The sequence below is a fragment of the Amblyraja radiata genome, unplaced genomic scaffold (assembly GCF_010909765.2).
Source record: "Amblyraja radiata isolate CabotCenter1 unplaced genomic scaffold, sAmbRad1.1.pri scaffold_433_ctg1, whole genome shotgun sequence".
NCBI lineage: Eukaryota > Metazoa > Chordata > Chondrichthyes > Rajiformes > Rajidae > Amblyraja > Amblyraja radiata.
This window is the reverse complement of record NW_022630535.1, coordinates 134,189-153,384: the sequence shown is the minus strand read 5'-3', so window position 1 is coordinate 153,384 and position 19,196 is coordinate 134,189. Positions and strand designations below refer to the sequence as shown.

Here is a 19,196-nt window from a genome sequence, read left to right as displayed (position 1 = left end):
TGTTGGTCGGGGTGGGACTAGTGTAGATGAGGCATGTTGGTCGGGGTGGGACTAGTGTAGATGGGGCATGTTGTTCGGTGTGGGACTAGTACAGATGGGGCATGTTGGTCAGGGTGAGACTAGTGTAGATGGGGCATGTTGGTCGTGGTGGTACTAGTGTAGATGGGGCATGTTGGTCGGGGTGGTACTAGTGTAGATGGGGCATGTTGGTCGGGGTGGGACTAGTGTAGATGAGGCATGTTGGTCGGGGTGGGACTAGTGTAGATGGGGCATGTTGGTCAGGGTGGGACTAGTGTATACGGGACATGTTGGTCGGTGTGGGCAAGTTTGGCCGAAGGAAGGGCCTGTTTCCATGCTGGCCTGTTTCCATGCTGTGACTCTATGATCTTCCAGGAGCAACATTCTCCTTTCTCTGGTTCATTCATTGTTAATAAAGAAAGTTGACTTTTCCTGTTTAAATCCACAGTAAAGTATAGTCAGAAGTGAGCCCACCTGCTTCACCCACGATGAATTAACAAATCATCACTATTCACTTCTCAGACGTTAGAATTGGTCAGAACATTCCCTCCACCGTGACCCTTGACACCAATGTCCCTCAGGGTCATGACCTTGCCACCCACAACTATTAGCCAGGTCTCAGGCCAATGGGGTCCAGACGTCCGTCCACTGGTCTGAATACTATTTCAGCCACTTGAGCAGCAAAGATGAGATAGAATATGGGAAAGACATTGAGAACCTTCTGTCCTGAAGGGCCGAATGGCCTACTCATGTGCCTATTGTCAGGACAACAATCCATCCCTCAACATCAGCATGACAAAAGAGTTAGCGTTTACAAGAAAAATCCCAGGAATGAGTGGGTTAACGTACGATGAGCGTTTGTCGGCACTGGGCCTGAACTCGCTGGAGTTTAGAAGGTTGAGAGGGGGGGCTCATTGAACAGTGAAAGGCCCCGGATAGAGTGGATGTGGAGAGGATGTTTCCACTAGTGGGAGAGTCTAGGACCAGAGGACACAGCCTCAGAATTAAAGGAAGGAGATGAGGAGGAATCTCTTTAGCCAGAGGGTGGCGAATCTGTGGGATTCGTTGCCACAGACGGCGGTGGAGGCCTCAAGTCAGTGGATATATTTAAGGCAGAGATAGATAGATTGTTGATTAGTGCGGGTGTCAGTTGTGCTGGGCTGTGGATGGAAGCAGTGCTCCTGGGCTGTTGATGGGAGCAGTGGTCCTGGGCTGTGGATGGGAGCAGTGGTCCTGGGCTGTGGATGGGAGCAGTGGTCCTGGGTTGTGGATGGGAGCTGTGGTCCTGGGCTGTGGATGGGACCAGTAGGCCTGGGCTGTGGCTGGGAGCGGTGGTCCTGGGCTGTGGATGGGACCAGTGGTCCTGGGCTGTGGATGGGCCCAGTGGTCCTGGGCTGTGGATGGGAGCGGTGGTCCTGGGCTGTGGATGGGACCAGTGGTCCTGGGCTGTGGATGGGAACAGTGGTCCTGGGCTGTGGATGGGACCAGTGGTCCTGGGCTGTGGATGGGAGCAGTGGTCCTGGGCTGTGGATGGGAGCAGTGGGCCTGGGCTGTGGATGGGACCAGTGGTCCTGGGCTGTGGATGGGACCAGTGGTCCTGGGCTGTAGATGGGAGCTGTGGTCCTGGGCTGTGGATGGGAGCTGTGGTCCTGGGCTGTGGATGAGAACAGTGGTCCTGGGCTGTGGATGAGAACAGTGGTCCTGGGCTGTCATTGGGAGCAGAGCTCAGCGTGGAGACAGGGAGCCTCCCCTTGTGTCTGATGTGGATCTATATCTCCAGGGCATGAGGTCGGTGAGAACACTATCGCTTTCTCCTGAATTGTGTTTGTTTCTTTGATTAATTCTGCTGACTTTTCCTTTTAATTGTTGTCATTTGAAGTGTCCAGGGATTTTAATGATTATTTTTTCTGGTGCAACTGGAATTATGCCGATTCTGTGCTGTATCTCCAAACTAAAAGGATGTTTCCACTAGTAGGAGAGTCTCGGACCAGAGGGCACAGTCTCAGAATAAAAGGATGTATCTTTACTAAAGTGATGATACCCTAACCTTATCACAACTGAAATTGAATCTGGCTGATGTAAATGTAGAAACAAAGACCTGTAGATGCTGGTTTATACTAAAGATAGATACATTGCTGGAGTAACTCAGTGGGCCAGGCAGCATCTCTGGAGAAACAAGTGATTTTGGGATGGAATAGAAGGGTTCTTACCCAAAATATCACCCATCCTTTTCCTCCAGAGATGGTGCCTGACCTGCTGAGTTTCTCCAGCACTATTATCATGGTCTCCTCTATATCCCGCAGCTCTGCTCTTACTCCCCATCTTCTTAAGGGGTTGGACAGTCCAGATGCAGGAAGATTGTTCCCGATGTTGGGGAAGTCCAGAACAAGGGGTCACAGCTTAAGGATGAGGGTAAAATCTTTTAGGGCCGAGATGAGAAAAACATTTTTCACACAGAGAGTGGTGAATCTCTGGAATTCTCTGCCACAGAAGGTAGTTGGGGCCAGTTCATTGGCCATATTTAAGAGGGAGTTAGATGTGGCCCTTGTGGCTAAAGGGATCAGGGGGTATGGAGAGGAGGCAGATACAGGATACTGAGTTGGATGATCAGCCATGATCATATTGAATGGCGGTGCAGGGTCGAAGGGCCGAATGGCCTACTCCTGCACCTATTTTCTATGTTTCTATTCCTTCTCTCCATAGATGCTGCCTCACCCGCTGAGTTACTCCAGCATTTTTGTCTATCTTCGATTTTTCCAGCATCTGCAATTCTTTCTTAAACCACACGGTGGGAGTGTTGACCACAAATTGGAGCGACCTGTTGTGTGAATTCACAGCACATTGGGAGCGCTGTCTACAAATTACATGTTGTGCTCTTCACTGCAAAATGGTTCTTTATTGCTCTGTGACCCCCTTCCTTTCCCCATAATGCACCCATTGTCCAGATGCCAAACTTAATAAAAGCCCTGAAACCAGGGAAGATTTTGGATGAAAATCAAGGAACTGCATGTGCAGGTTTACAAAACAAGGCACAAGGTGCTGGAGTAACTCAGCGGGTCAGGCAGCAACTGTGGAGAACATGGACAGGTGGGATTTTGGGTCGGGAGCCTTCAGACTGATTTCTTCATGAAGGCAGTAGCAAGAATGAATTTGTCTTCTGGATAGCTGTCCAATTGTGTTTTAATTGGGGCATTCACTTTATGAAGACTGGTTTTCAGTTGATGACTAATTCTTATGAATAAGAAGACAGCGAGGTATTTAAAGTGGATCCACATTGTACTTGGTTGAGGAAAAGTTAATGTGAACTCGTTGTTAACCACTAGTGTGAACTGGTTAATGTTAACTACCCTAATCAAAGCTTGTTTATTATGAGTTCTTGTGAAGGACTTTCAGGTGAAAGGAATGTGTGTGATGTGTGGAGTGTTCATTCGTTGAGCTTTGGACTGGACAGAATGTTGTAGAGATTTGTGAAGATATTTGCATGCTCTTGCTCAAAAGACAAAATGCTGGAGTAACTCAGCGGGTCAGGCAGCATCTGTGGCGAACATGGGTAGGTGATGCTACACTCAGTGCTGGAGTAACTCAGCGGGTCAGGCAGCATCTGTGGAGAACAGGGATAGGTGACGTTTCACATAGTGTTGGAGTAACTCAGCGGGTCAGGCAGCATCTGTGGAGAACATGGATAGGTGACGTTTCACAGAGTGCTCGAGTAACTCAGTGGGTCGGGCAGCATCTGTGGAGAACATGGATAGGTGACGTTTCACAGAGTGCTGGAGTAACTCAGCGGGTCAGGCAGCATCTGTGGAGAACATGGATAGGTGACATTTCACAGAGTGCTGGAGTAACTCAGCGGGTCAGGCAGCATCTGTTGAGAACATGGATAGGTGACGTTTCACAGAGTGCTGGAGTAACTCAGCGGGTCAAGCAGGATGCCCATAATAAAAAGTATAGCATTGAGCAGCTCAGTCAGTGAGTTCACTGTTTGTGTACAGGGTTTGATGCCCATAGTAAGAGTTACACCATTGGGCAACTCGGTCAGGGAGTTCACTGTTTGTGTGAAGTGTTGTCTTTGATATAGCTGGCATGTTGCTGTGCCAGTTTGATTATGAAAATAGTCAATGTATTCTTCTACCCTGTAGGATTCACTACTGCAGACACATTTGAATTTCACTGGACCTTAATTGGTACATGTGACGATAAACTGACCTTGAAACATTGGGCCTAGAGTTATTTTTCCAGGCCCTGTCCATCCAGTGTTTGATATTTTGAGGTGAATGTAGAATCTTCTCGCCTGCTGCTGTTTCTCCCTCTACAGTTATTCTACTTGTTTCTGGTTGATGTGCCAAGGTCTTTGGAGATCTTCAAATGTCCCCAGTTTTCTATGGTTTGTGACAGATGGGCTTTGTCAACTTGCTGTTCCAAGTACTGCTTGCGATAGAGGGTGTGATCAAGGATGTCCTTCTGCTACTTCTTCTTCTATGTAGTGTTTTTTGGCGGTTGGCAAACAACTTTTTTGGTGCATTACCGCCACCAACTGGCATGGATTGTGGATCAAACAACACCATTACATATACTAATAACCTATATCTTTCTGAACAAATTGGTTACCCTAAGAAAAAGCAACAGGATTTGATAGCACTTATATGAACTCCCTTGCAAAATATCTACCAAATCAAATTGTACTCTTTCTTTTCTGAACTGCTTAATCATCCGTCCTCTCTCCTCCTCCTACCTCTCACAATGTATAATGACATGCTCTATTGTCTCTTCTTGCCCACAGTATTCACATCTGCCTGTATTATGCTTGCCTATTATAAAAAGTGTACTGTTCAGACCAATGTGTCCAAATCTGATTCTTGAAATTACTGTCTCCTCTTTCCTGTTTTTTCCTGCACATCTCATTTCTCCCACTTTCCTCTGGACTCTGTAGAACCACCATCCTTTCCGCTCTTCCTCCCATTGCTTTTGCCATCTTTCCTTCAGTCTTTGCTTAATAATGTCTTTGATTTCAGTTTTACCTATGTTAATACTTAAATCAATCTATCTTCTTTTTGTTACCTCATTTGCTACCTTATCTGCCATTTCGTTTCCTCTAATGCCAATGTGTGCTGGTACCCATAAAAATATGACTGTAAGCCCCATCATTTGAATTCTGAATAGTGTTTGTTGTATTTCAATCAAAATGTCTGGTCTACTGTCTGAATGGCTGTGCTGTAAACTCTTTATTGCTAAACTTGAATCTGAACAAATAACTGTCCTTAAAGGCCTAGTATCCTCGACCCACTGTACCGCTAACAATATTGCAATCATTTCACCTGTGTATACTGAGACCTCATTATTGATCATCTTCCCTACTTTGATGTGAAATTCTGGTACAATAAATGCTACTTCTACTTTATCTACTGAATCTTTTGATGCATCTGTATAAATTTGGACAAAACTGTAGTATCTGTCAATGTATTCCTGTATGATGACTGAATTATACATATGTTGTTTATCCTTGTTTTCCTGTTCTAATATTGTAAAGTCTACTGTTGCATCTGGAAGTATCCAAGGTGGAATTGAAGGTAATGGAACCGTTGGAACCATATTTAATTGTGCTATGCTGATTTGTACTGCTCTCTGGGTCACTGTCCATCCAAAACTTTTTGTTTCCCTTCTCTCCTTTTCCCAGCATGGTTTGACAGTAACTTGTGCTGGGTGTTCTTGACTGTGGCCCTGTAGGTTAATCCAGTAATTCAATGAAAGCTGTATCCTTCTCATCTCTAGAGGCATCTCCCGCTTTTCAACCTGTAATGCTGCTGTTGGAGTTGTTTTTATTGCACCTGTACATATTCTCAATGCCCGATATAGAATGTTGTCTATTTTCTTAAGAGATGTACTTGATGCGGACCCATACACCACACAACCATAATCTAACACAGATCTAATTAACCCAGTGTATATAGCCTTCAAAGCTGTTCTATCTGCCCCCCAATCACATCCAACTAAACATCTCATTATATTAAGTATCTTCTTACATTTGTCCACTACTTTCTGAATATGAACCATCCATGTAATCCTCTCATCAAACCATCAACCTAAACATTTATAGTATTTTACTCTCTCCAATTCCTGGTTATATAATTTTAGTTTAACCTCACTACCAATTTTCTTCCTAGTAAAAAACATTATCTTTGTCTTTTCCACAGAAAATTTGAATCCCCATTTATATGACCACTCTTGTACCATTATTATAGCCCTCTGTAGTTTCTGCACAATAAACTTCACATTTCCCCCCCTTTTCCAGATTGCCCCATCATCCGCAAACAGTGAAACTCCCATTTCATTTACAATTTCTTCATATACATCATTTATCATTACTAAAAATAGGAAAGGACTTATTATGCTCCCTTGAGGTGTTCCATTTTCAATATCTAATGTTCCTGAGTATTGATTTCCAACTCGTACTTGTATTGACCTCCCAAACCCGCAAGGATGTGTTGACCACACGGATTTATATTAAATTCGTTTCCTCCTTGCTTCATTCCAGCTACAGGTGAATATTGATTTGTGAGGTGCGGCCTGTAGTTCTGTGAGATGCAGCGATCAGTATCTGCGGGCAAGCAGCTGCCTGTCCACAAGGTGCATTAATCCTCACATTACTCAGAACTGGGAGCGGTCTCGCTGCTGAAACCACGACCAACCGGTTTGACAATCTATTATTATATACTGTGAATAATGTTCCTTTAAAATTCCTGTTAACCCTTCCTGCGGGCAGGAATGCAGTAACACGGAGAGGATTTGTATATAACCTGGCTGTAGGAATTCTGTCTGCGCCATTCCTGGAAAAGTCTCCGTCGTCCTCCTGCCCGCAGTTACTCACTATGTTTATTTATTACATAAAGACTGGTGACAGAACTCTGCTCTCCAGAGTTCAGTACAGACGTCTCTAGCCTTGTGAGGGAAGTATGTCAATGGATACAATTTAAGCGCACAGCAATCTTCTTCCTGCTATATTTTTAATGGTTTCATTAACGTGAGTCTATCGCTGAACCATTATCTTTCTGTGTTCACCTCTGATCGCAGCTAAAGCCACATACATGAACTGTTCTGATGTATCGGAGATCACGTTTCTCTTTGCGGGTTGTTTTATTTGCGGTCGGGTAATCTCGGGCTGATTAACCGTGTGCGGGATGAAGACGGACAACCGACCCGCGCAGCGTATTCACCCGGCAATGATCCGAAGAGTTCGCTCTCCACTCATCGAACCGGATCACAAGTCCGGTCAGCTGGGTTTACAGTGTAAGTGGAAAATACCAATGGAATAGAATGGGTTAAATCCCAGTAATCCAAGTCGCATGGTGTCCAGTGACTGCTTAGTAATGTCTGTGGGAGGCGGTGAATACGCGGACTTGGCTGACTGCTGGCTAATGGCAGCAACAGTGGGCAGAGCGAGTGCGAAACCATGTTGCCTGGGATGCCGCAGACAGAATTCCAACAGGTTGTGTTAACATCCGGCTCTGTTCCAGCATTCCCAGCAGCAGAAAGGGTTAACTAGAATTGATTCCGGCCCGAGGTTCAGGTTCCACCCACTCTCACAGAGCTACCGGACCAGTGGTCTAGGACAGGGTCAGAAAGCGGGAAGAAGGGAGTGGGGCAAATGGAGGAAACATAGAAACATAGAAAATAGGTGCAGGAGTAGGCCATTCGGCCCTTCGAGCCTGCACCGCCATTCAATGTGATCATGGCTGATCATCCAACTCAGTATCCTGTACCTGCCTTCTCTCCATACCCCCTGATCCCTTTAGCCACAAGGGCCACATCTAACTCCCACTTAAATATAGCCAACGAACTGGCCTCAACTGCCTTCTGTGGCAGAGAATTCCACAGATTCACCACTCTCTGTGTCAAAAATGTTTTGTCTCATCTCGGGCCTAAAATACCCGTTTTTTTTCTCTCATCTCGGGCTTAAAAGACCCTTATCCTTAAACTGTGACCTCTTGTTCTGGAGTTCCCCAACATCGGGAACAATCTTCCTGCATCTAGCTTGTCCAACCCCTTAAGAATTGTGTACGTTTCTATAAGACCCCCCCCCCCCAATCTTCTAAATTCTAGCGAGTACAAGCCGAGTCTATCCAGTCTGTCTGAAACATCGGCAGCAACGTCAAATACGTCAAAGACAAACGTATCGTAAGTATTTTCTGCCTTGATTTCCGTGTAGATCTCACAACTTCTGCCTTTGCTATTCCATTCGGGCCAATGGGGCGAGCGTTTTTGTTTTAATTGAACGAATCCCAAGCTGTGAATCTGATCCGCCCGAGGCATTGGGAGGTTGTCAGCAAAGATCTTTGGTTCTCAGCTCCGCCCTGTGTGTGAATGGTGCTGCCCGCCGCAGTACGAGTTTCACCTCAAACACCCCTCACCTGTAACGCGACAGAGAACCGCATTACAGCGGAAATTTAATAAAATGGTCCATCGGAAATGTACTCTATCTAATAAACGTCATTAATGGCACCAAGTGTGTCCTTCAGAAATGTTAAAGAACATATTTAAATCCATTGTATTTACAGCTGACTAACACTGTGTTGCCGAACCGGTTGGATTTGGTCTCAGCAACTAAGGAATGTAGGTGTTGGAATCCATCCCGTGTACAGGCAGGTACTTGCACACATACACTGAGCTGTGAGTCTCACACAACGACAGCCCCTAAATCAATAACCATATAACAATTACAGCACGAAAACAGGCCATCTCGGCCCTACTAGTCCGTGCCGAACACTTATTCTCCCCTAGTCCCATCTACCTGCACTCAGAGCATAACCCTCCATTCATTTCCCGTCCTTATACCTATCCAATTTATTTTTAAATGATAAAATCGAACCTGCCTCCAGCACTTCCACTGGAAGCTCATTGCGCACAGCTACCACTCTCTGAATAAAGGTCCCCCCCCTCATGTTACCCCTAACCTTCTGTCCCTTAATTCTCAATTCATGTCCTCTTGTTTGAATCTTCCCTATTCTCAATGGAAAAAGCGTATCCACGTCAACTCTGTCTATCCCTCTCATCATTTTAAAGACCTCTATCAAGTCCCCCCTTAACCTTCTGCGCTCCAAAGAATAAAGCCCTAACTTATTCAACCTTTCTCTGTAAATTAGCTGAAACCCAGGCAACATTCTAGTAAATCTCCTCTGAACACTCTCTATTTTGTTGACATCTTTCCTATAATTTGGCGACCAAAATTGTACACCATACTCCAGAATTGGCCTCACCAATGCCTTGTACAATTTTAACATTACATCCCAACTTCTATACTCAATGATCTGCTTTATTAAAGGCCAGCACACGAAAAGCTTTCTTAGTTCTCATGTGGAGCTTTCTCAGTTTGATTTTAAGCCTCGTCGGACGCTGAAAGGCCCCGCGAACGGGCCGATTCAGCCCTTAGACAGCGTCTGATGAAGTCCGGATTACAAAACATGGGGGGGGGGGGGGGTGGAATTGTCCCCCCCCATCTCTCAAAGCACGAGGGACGTCCCCCCCCCCCACAATGATTTCCGTCCACTGGTGACATGCGTGTTGTTGCTGTGGTCTGTTACCACGGTATGATTCACCGCACCTTTACTGTGGATTCAGGACACTGTGCCTGGGAAAGGTTTACGTGGATAGGTCAGTGGCAGTAAATAATATGGTGTTTGGAGCAAAGTGGGAACATTGTAATGTGTTTTGGGAATCACGATTCAATTATAATCATGTACTCCGTCAGTTGATAATGTATCCAAAGTGGATGCAGAACTCACTTCATTTTCCACTTCTGAAGACATGCGATAATTAAATTATTCTGCCACTTCCTCACAGTAACTCCAGTTCCAGTCTAAAACCTGGATCCCTTTAACATAACGTAAATTAAGTGTTTAAAAAGCTCCGTGAGTAATTGGCAGAGGAATTAAACAATCACTTTATGTCGGTTTTCAGGCAAAATGATGCAATCATCTTCCAGTTCTCTGAGGAGATAACATTTAGAATAAAAAAGCGGGAATTAGTGAATGCGTTGAATTTGCAATTTCAGATGGCTTTGCCGGAGGTTGTGTGAGCCCAGATAGTCTATGACCTTTGGAGGACGGGTTGATTGGATCAGATATTGTGTGTGTTGGTTCACCAGGTAAAGTTTTCCTTCGCATGCAATTGTTGCTTGACGATTATCTTAATATTGTTCATTCCAGAACCACAGAATGTTGGAACGCTTGTCATCATCATGGCTGAAGGTGGCGATTGGACAAGAGATGCAGGGACATCTACATCAAGTCAACAGAAAGGTTTGTCGAACCGTCTGTGAAATATAAATGTTGTCCTGACAATGGGCGTGGAGTTGCTGCAAACACTGAGGTTAACAAAATAAGTGGAAATAGGGAAGGGGCTGAGCAGAGACAATTTACATCTGCAGTGACCGCACAGTCACATGTGGACGGATGCAGGAACTGTGTGATAAATCGCTACATTTTGGTTCATGTTATCACAAAGGTTAAGTCAGAATATCAGTGTCCAGAATCATGGGTCATACTGTGCAGAAATTGTTCTTTGAACCAAGATGAGTCTGCCAGCTACCAGTCCCTCTACACTCAAATGCTTTCTGAAAGTCAAATTCTCAAATGCTTTCTGAAAGTCCAGGTACACTATATCCACTGGCTCTCCCTTGTCCATTTTCTCAATTGCATCCTCAAAAAATTCCAGAAGACTAATCAAGCATAATTTCCCTTTCGTAAATCCATGCTGACTCGGACCGATCCTGTTACTGCTATCCAAACGTGCCGCTATTTCATCTTTTATAATTGACTCCAACGTCTTCCCCACCACCGATATCAGGCTAACTGGTCTATAATTCCCCGTTTTTTCTCTCCCGCCTTTCTTGAAAAGTGAGATAACATTAGCAACCCTTCAATCCACAGGAACTGATCCTGAATCTATAGAACATTGGAAAATGATCACCAATGCATCCACGAATTCTGGAGCCACTTCCTTACGTACCCTGGGATGCAGACCGTCAGGCCCTGGGGATTTATCAGCCTTCAGTCCCATTAGTCTACCCAACACCATTTCCTGCCTAATATTGATTTCCTTCAATTCTGAAGATCCCAGATCCTCTGGCCACTCATATATCAGGACGACTGTTTGTACCTGTTCATTTCATCTGCCATTTCCGTTTTCCCTATAATAAATTCACCTTTTTCATTCTTTTAGGGTCCAACTTTGGTCTTAAATATTTTCTTCCTCTTCACATACATAAAGAAGCTTTTACTATCCTGCTTTATATTCTTGGCTAGCTTACCTTCGTACCCCATCCTTTCTCCCCGTATTGCATTTTTAGTTATCTTATGTTGCACTTTAAACTTTACCCAATCCTCTTGCTTCCCGCTCATCTTTGCGATGTACTTCTTCGCTTTAATTTTTATACTGACCCTGACGTCCCTTGTCAGCCACAGTCGCCCCTTTTGCCTCTTGGAATCTCTCTTCCTCCTGTTGGCTATAGGAAAGGAGCATCCGTCGGGGGTTGGGGTGGGTGAGGTCGCCGAGAACAAATGTGGGACCAGACAGAGGGCCAACAAAAAACAGGGGGACCTAGGGGAGGTCACGAATAATGAAGGTGGGCCCAGAGGTGGATGGTGAAAACAAAGGGACACACACCAGGGATGTGAACAAAAGGGGACCCAGCGTTGGGGGGTGGGGGTGGGGGGGGGGGGGGGGGTGGGGGGGGGGTGGGGGGGGGGTTGTGGCAACGTGCCGTGGCAGGTGATATTTGATTAACGCGGCGACTCTTGTGTACAGCCAAGGTGAGGTCTGCTGTATGATTTCTCCGGGTTTTGTGCAAAACAAAGCATTTCACTGCACCTAGGTACATGAGAAAATCATTGAATATTGTGATTGAAGGATGATCTTATAGAGATGCATAAAACAATGCAGGGAAATAGAAAGGGTGTATGCACAGGTATTTCTTTCCTCACAGTAGAATAATCTAAATGGCGGAGGCTTAAGGTGAGAGGAGAATCATTTAATAGGAACTTGGCGGTTAACATCTTCACACAGAATGGTGGGTTTCTGGAACAAGCTGTCTGGTGTGGCAAATAAAGTGGGCATAATAATAACGTGTCATAGAGTTATAGAGTGATACAGCGTGGAAACAGGTCCTTCCGCCCAACTTGCCCACACAAGCCAACATGTCCCAGCAGCACTTGTCCCACCTGCCCGCCTTTGGCACATACCCCGCCAAATCTGTCCTATCCATGTACCTGTCTTACTGTCTTTTAAACGTTGGGAAAGTCCCAGCCTCAACTATCTCCTCTGGAAGCTTGTTCCATACAACGTGTGTGAAAACGTTACCCATCAGATTCCTATTAAATCTTTTCCCCAAAATACATTTGGACAGTGTGGTTTTGAGATATTATGGTCAAACCGTGGATTGATGGGGGATTTTGGTTAGGTTGAAACAAAGGCCTGTATTCTTGCTCTGTATTTAAGATGACCATTAACTTCCACTTGCCCCAGAATGTCAGCTCGGATTGCTGCCGGCTATTCCCAACCTGTGGTTTTCTTAATTTGGAATTGTTCTGCAACCGGAATTATTTTTTTTTTTTCAGGTGGGAAATTTACTCAAGTGGGCAAGGTCCTCAAAAGACATTGGCCTGGCATCTCATCAAAGAAAGATGGTCAGAATACAGGAACACCGACAGAAAAGCAAAGTCGGATTGAGAGCGGGACCTCAATGGAATGTGAAGCCGCCGAAGAGGAAAGGGAACAATATCAGTCCCGAGAGAGAGGAATAGGAGACGTGGTTCACGGCCCTGGAACTGACTCAAGTGGTGAAATCCATCATGACCGAGATTCATCAAACAAGGAATCATCGAGTCTCATCCAAGGAACAGGTGGGTGAAATTGTAGTGGAGTGGATGCTGCAGAATGGTGAAGACTGTAGGGACTGGGAAGAGAAAAAAACAAAGGGGTTAGGGCGAGGAGAAACAGGAGAGAATAATAGTGGTGGAGGAGTGTTGTTCTGACTAGGTTCGTGACCAATAGTATTCTGCAAGGATCAGTTCTGGAACCTCTGCAATTTCTAAACATGTCCATGATTTGGACAAAAACGTTGGTGATCGAGTTAGTAAATTAAAAAACAATAGAACTATTTGCAGAATTGTGGATCATGAGGAAAGCTGTCAAATGATCCACTAGAATACACATCAGTTGGAAATATGGTCTGTTAAGGCAGACAAAGACTGGATTGTTTTATCTGAGTAATGAAGGCTGAGTGGAGGCCCAATAGAAGTACAGAATATAAGGGGCATAGATATTGTCAGTCTTGTTCCCAGGGTGGGGATGTCTCTGACTGGAGAGAGGAATGTTTAAAGGGGACAGGCTGGACTAGCTTTTTACACAGACGTTGGTCGCTTCCTGGAAGGTCGGGCATGAGGAGGTAGTGGAAACGCTGTTTAGGCTAACACATGTCTGACACTGTCAGGGAACAGAGGGATCCAGTCCATGAGCAGGTAGATGGGATTAGATCTAATTGTCGTGATATTGCTGGTGCAGACATGGGGCATCAAAGGGCCAGTTCCCATGCTGCACTATTCTATGTTCTATGTATTATCTCCAGGTTTGGCTTCATTAATCCAAATCATAAAGTCATAGACTCATACAGCAAGGATAAAGTGCCAGCGTGCTCAACCTCTCCATGTTACTCAGGCCCTCGAGTCCTGGCAACATGCTCTTCAATCATAAAACATAACAAATTGTTTTCCTAGGACCGAGATGAGGAAAACATTTTTCACACAGAGAGTGGTGAATCTGTGGAATTCTCTGCCACATAAGGTAGTTGAGGCCAGTTAATTGGCTATATTTAAGAGGGCCCTTGTAGCTAAAGGGATCAGGGGGTATGGAGAGAAGGCAGGTACAGGATACTGAGTTGGATGATCAGCCATGATCATATTGAATGGCGGTGCAGGCTCGAAGGGCCGAATGGCCTACTCCTGCACCTATTTTCTATGTTTCAATCAACTCCGCACCCATTCCAGTTTAGTAACATATTTGCTATAACAGGGATCTAGAACTGAACACACTACTCTAACTTTGACCGCGCCAAAGTATTTTACATCTGTTACATAACGTTCCAACTGCTATACTCAATATTCTGATTGATGTCATTCACTGAGGTCCTGTCCTGCTTTGACTTTCCAAAAGGCAACACCTTGTGCCTATCTGTTTTAAACTCCATTCAACATTTCTCAACCCAGCGGAAGAAGACCCCTTTGCAACAGTTGATAACCATCGTACAAATCATGCCTGTGTACTCATCCAAATCTTTGATATAATCCACAAACAGCAATGGGGCCAGCAACGATACATGGGGAACACCACTAGTCACAGGCCTGCAATCTGAGACACTGTCCACCATCACCTTCTGCTTCCATTCATGGTAAATTCTCTATCTTGCCTTTATATTAGTTGCTCAATCAGCTTATTTTGATGCTCAAAACAATCCGCGCGCCATATTTTCAAGTGCCCTGCTAAAATGTGAAGTCCTTTTATCCGCGTCATTTATATAGGTTGTAAAATATGGAGACCCAGCACTGGCCTTTGCAGCATCGGTCTAGTTATTGACCCATTTATCTAAGTGAATGGGCTGCCTGGCAAGTGGTCAGTGTTATCCTGGATGGTGTAGGAGCTGTCATATCCGTTGTCGTGTTTCTTGTGGTCCATGGGGAAAGGCTTGAATGTGAAGAAACAAGTTGCTCAGTGCAAGATTTCAATACTGTTATACCACCAGGCTACAGGATGGAAATGGGTGATTCAGTTTAGTTTCTGGTTCAATGTTGACATTCCACATCCCTCCCTCACCCCCAAACCTAGTCGCCCCCCACCCCCAACACGGGGAGATTGACGTGGTGGATAATGGTTCACAGTTCACTGGGCAATCTTTTCCTTCTTGTATTTGTCATTGTTTAATCCCACTATTATTATTCAGTTTACTGCAGAGAAGCAGAATATGGTAACACCTATCGACACCACGGCTGAAGTTGGAAACAGCACTGCGGCTCCAGTGACCTCAATTACAAGGACGAACACAGGTGTGTTGCAGAATTCTTCACGATTTAAATGTTGTCTAGCTAATGTAACCCCTCTTTTAAAAAAGGGAGGGAGAGAGAAAACAGGGAATTACAGACTAGTTAGTCGAATGTCGGTAGTGGGGAAACTGCTAGAATCAGTTATTATGATGGGATAGCAGCACATTTGGAAAGTTGTGAAATCATTGGACAAAGTCAGCATGGATTTATGAAGGGTAAATCATGTCTGACGAATCTTATAGAATTTTTCGAGGATGTAACTAGTAGAGTGGATAAGGGAGAACCAGTGGATGTGTTATATCAGGACTTTCAGAAGGCTTTCGACAAGGTCCCACATAAGAGATTAGTATACAAACTTAAAGCACACAGTATTGGGGGTTCAGTATTGATGTGGATAGAGAACTGGTTGGCAGACAGGAAGCAAAGAGTAGGAGTAAACGGGTCATTTTCACAATGGCAGGCAGTGACTAGTGGGGTACCGCAAGGCTCAATGCTGGGACCCCAGCTATTTACGATATATATCAATGATTTGGACGCGGGAATTCAATACAATACAATACAATACAATTCAATTTATTGTCATTTGGACCCCGTGAGGTCCAAACGAAATGCCGTTTCTGCAGCCATACATTACAACAAATAGACCCAAGACACAACATATTTTACATAAACATCCATCACATTGCTGTGATGGAAGGCCAAAAAAACTTCTCTCTCCACTGCACTCTCCCCCCCATGTCAGAGTCAAAGTCAAAGCCCCCGGCGGGCGATGGCGAATTGTCCCGTGGCCATTAAACCACGCCGGGTAATGCAAGGTCGCGCACCGGGTCTTGGTGTTAGAGCCCCCGGTGCGCGCTCGCAGCCCGCGGCCATTCCAAGCCGCGCGGGGCGGTGATGTAGGCCCCGCTCCAGGAGCTCTTCAACCCCGCAACTCGGGCGGGAGAAGTCGCCGTTGCGGAAGCCCCGAAAAGCGGTCTCCCTCCAGGGACCCGCGGGCTCCCGGTGCCGTCCGCCAAACCCGCAGTTGCAGCCACCGAATCTCCGGGGGTCGGGCCGCAGCAGCGTCCACCACAGCTCCACCCGCTCTGGACTCGGCCAGCTCCGCGACGGTGAGGTGAGTGTCGGCACTGGAGTCCCCGGTTTTCCTGTTGGAGGCCGCTCCTCGTTGCGGCCCCAACGACAACGGAGACCCGACAAAGAAAAGGTCGGGTCTCCCGTGCAGGGAGAGATTTAAAAGTTTCCCCCTCCCCCCCACACCACCCCCACCCCCCCACACACATGCCCCAACAAAAATAACAAAAACTACATTAAAACATAGACATAAAATAATAAAAACGCAGACGGACTGCAGAGGCCGCTGCTGGCAAGAGCCGCGCCGCCTACCGGAACTCCCGTTGAATGCAACATCTCCAAGTTTGCGGATGACACAAAGCTGGGGGGCAGTGTTAGCTGTGAGGAGGATGCTTGGAGGCTGCAAGGTGGCTTCGATAGGCTGGGCGAGTAGACAAATGCATGGCAGATGCAGTAAAATGTGGATAAATGTGAGGTTATCCACTTTGGTGGCAAAAACAGGAAAGTAGACTATTGACTGAATGGTGGCCGATTAGGAAAGGGGGAGATGCAACGAGACCTGGGTGTCATGGTACACCAGTCATTAAAAGTAGGCATGCAGGAGCAGCAGGCAGTGAAGAAGGCGAATGGTATGTTAGCATTCATAGCAAAAGGATTTGAGTATAGGAGCAGGGAGGTTCTACTGCAGTTGTACAGGGTCTTGGTGAGACCACACCTAGAGTATTGCGTACAGTTTTGGTCTCCTAATCTGAGGAAATACATTCTTGCCATAGAGGGAGTACAGAGAAGGTTCACCAGACTGATTCCTGGGATGTCAGGACTTTCATATGAAGAAAGACTGGATAGACTCGGTTTGTACTCGCTAGAATTTAGAAGATTGTGGGGGGAATCTTATAGAAATTTACAAAATTCTTAAGAGGTTGGACAGGCTAGTTGCAGGAATATTGTTTCCGATGTTCGGGAAGTCCAGAACATGGGTCACAGTTTAAGGATAAGGGGGAAATCTTTTAGGACCGAGATGAGGAAAACATTTTTCACACAGAGAGTGGTGAATCTCTGGAATTCTCTGCCACAGAAGGTAGTTGAGGCCAGTTCGTTGGCTATATTTAAGAGGGAGTTAAATGTGGCCCTTGTGTCTAAAGGGATCAGGGGGTATGGAGAGAAGGCAGGATAATGAGTTGGATGATCAGCCATGATCACATTGAATGGCGGTGCAGGCTCGAAAGGTCGAATGGCCTACTCCTGCACCTATTTTCTATGTTCTATGTTCTAAATTGAAACAATGGCGATATATGGATTGAGAACGGCTCAATGTAATATTTTGTCATAAAACTAAAGGATTTTGAAAGAGCATTGTGTTGCGAGGTGGCAGATAACCAGATCTGGAATGTACACCTCACAGGGTGGAAAGGGTTTCACCTTCCAGTGAAAGCGGTTCTGATTTCCACATCCTTTGTTAGACAAAGCTCGCTGGCTTCACCCCTGTAATCAATGTTATTTAGTAGTAGGTACGACTCTGTAACCTTGTAGTTAAGTACTCAGGTCCTGTACTTAAGGCTCCAACAAATGATCAGGTCTCCCTTGTTCTGGACTGGGCCCACGAGTGGAATTAGACTGGGATTTCTTCAGAATGGAGTCAGTTGAGTGGGAAGCTAGACGTACAGAACAAATCACAGCCGGCACCGATGAGTCAAGAAAGGTGGAGCCCACAATGGTCCATTGTTGGCCGTGGAAGATGTGATAATGAAGGTATACAAACAGTGAAACTAACAAGACGTCTATGCTGGAGGAAGAATGGAGAGAGAGGGAATGCAAGGGTTACTTGTAATTACAGAAATCAATCTTCATACCGCTGGGCTTTATGTGAATGAACAATGAAGATGTGTAGGAAGGAACTGCAGATGCTGGTTTAAACCGAAGACAGACACAATTGGCTGGAGTAACTCAGCGGGTCAGGCAGCATCTCTGGAGAGAAGGAATGGGTGACGTTTCGGGTCGTGACCCATCTACAGACTGTTTAGGGATAAGGGAAACGAGAGATATAGACGATGATGTGGAGAGATAAAGAACAATGAATAAAATATATGGAAAAAAAGTACAGATGATAAAAGGAAACAAGCTATTGGTGGGGGGGGGGGGGGGGGGGGGGGTAGAGAGACAGGGGGGATGCCGGGGCTGCCTGAAGATGGTTGGTCTTAAAACTGAAGTGATAAAAAATCGTCTTGAGACTTAGGCCTAACATGGACCAAAGAACTGAATTCAAGTCTTGAGGCGATATATGCTGGGATGCATCACCTGACAGTCCTGACTGAAGACGATTGCAAATATCTCAGTCATGCCAATACTACATTTCACCCATTGTTAATCAATAATCAATACATACGAGGGAACCGATAAGAATGAACGTTCCAACAAACCAATCAGTTTCAGATGTAAGAAAGAACTGCAGATGGCGGATAAAATCGAAGGTAGACACAAGATGCTGGAGAAATTTAGCGGGTGAGGCAGCATCTATGGTGAGAAGGAATGGGTGGTGTTTTGAGTGGAGATCCTTCTATGGGTCTCGTCCCGAAACGTCACCCATTCCTTCTCTCCATAGATGCTGCCTCACCCGCTGAGTTACTCCAGCATTTTGTGTCTACCTTCAATCAGTTTCAAGATTGCTTTAGTTCCTTTGGTGCTCGATCAATATCGTACGTTGAGCTGCTGGTCAGTGAGGTTCACCAACATAGAAATGTGTTACATCTTCGCACGGCTCCCCACGGCTTCAAGACTCAACGGTAGATTCAATATTTTCACGTAATTAACAAACCTTCTGCCTCGCATTCTCGGCATTCAGCTTACCCCCTCCTTTAGTAATTTCCAAATCATCCGCCCCTCTTTTTCTGCACCACCACATGGTCACGTTTACCAGGGTTTTATTTTGCCAGACGGCTCTTGCATCCTTCAAACCGAGTCAGTGGACTTTAGGACCCGGGGAAGCCCGGAGATCAGGACCCGCCGCCCGCGGCCATCGTTTCA

At 45.7% G+C, this 19,196-nt stretch overlaps 1 long non-coding RNA gene across 1 annotated transcript; it reads right to left on the bottom strand.

Annotated features, from left to right (window-relative positions):
- Nucleotides 1–399: 399 nt before the first annotated feature.
- LOC116969946 lies at nt 400–18,947 on the bottom strand. The gene is made up of 3 exons (XR_004410966.1): nt 18,919–18,947; nt 7,130–7,135; nt 400–412 (listed from the first exon to the last, which is right to left on the bottom strand). It is a non-coding gene; the product is annotated as an uncharacterized LOC116969946 (long non-coding RNA).
- Between the last annotated feature and the right edge of the window lie 249 nt (nt 18,948–19,196).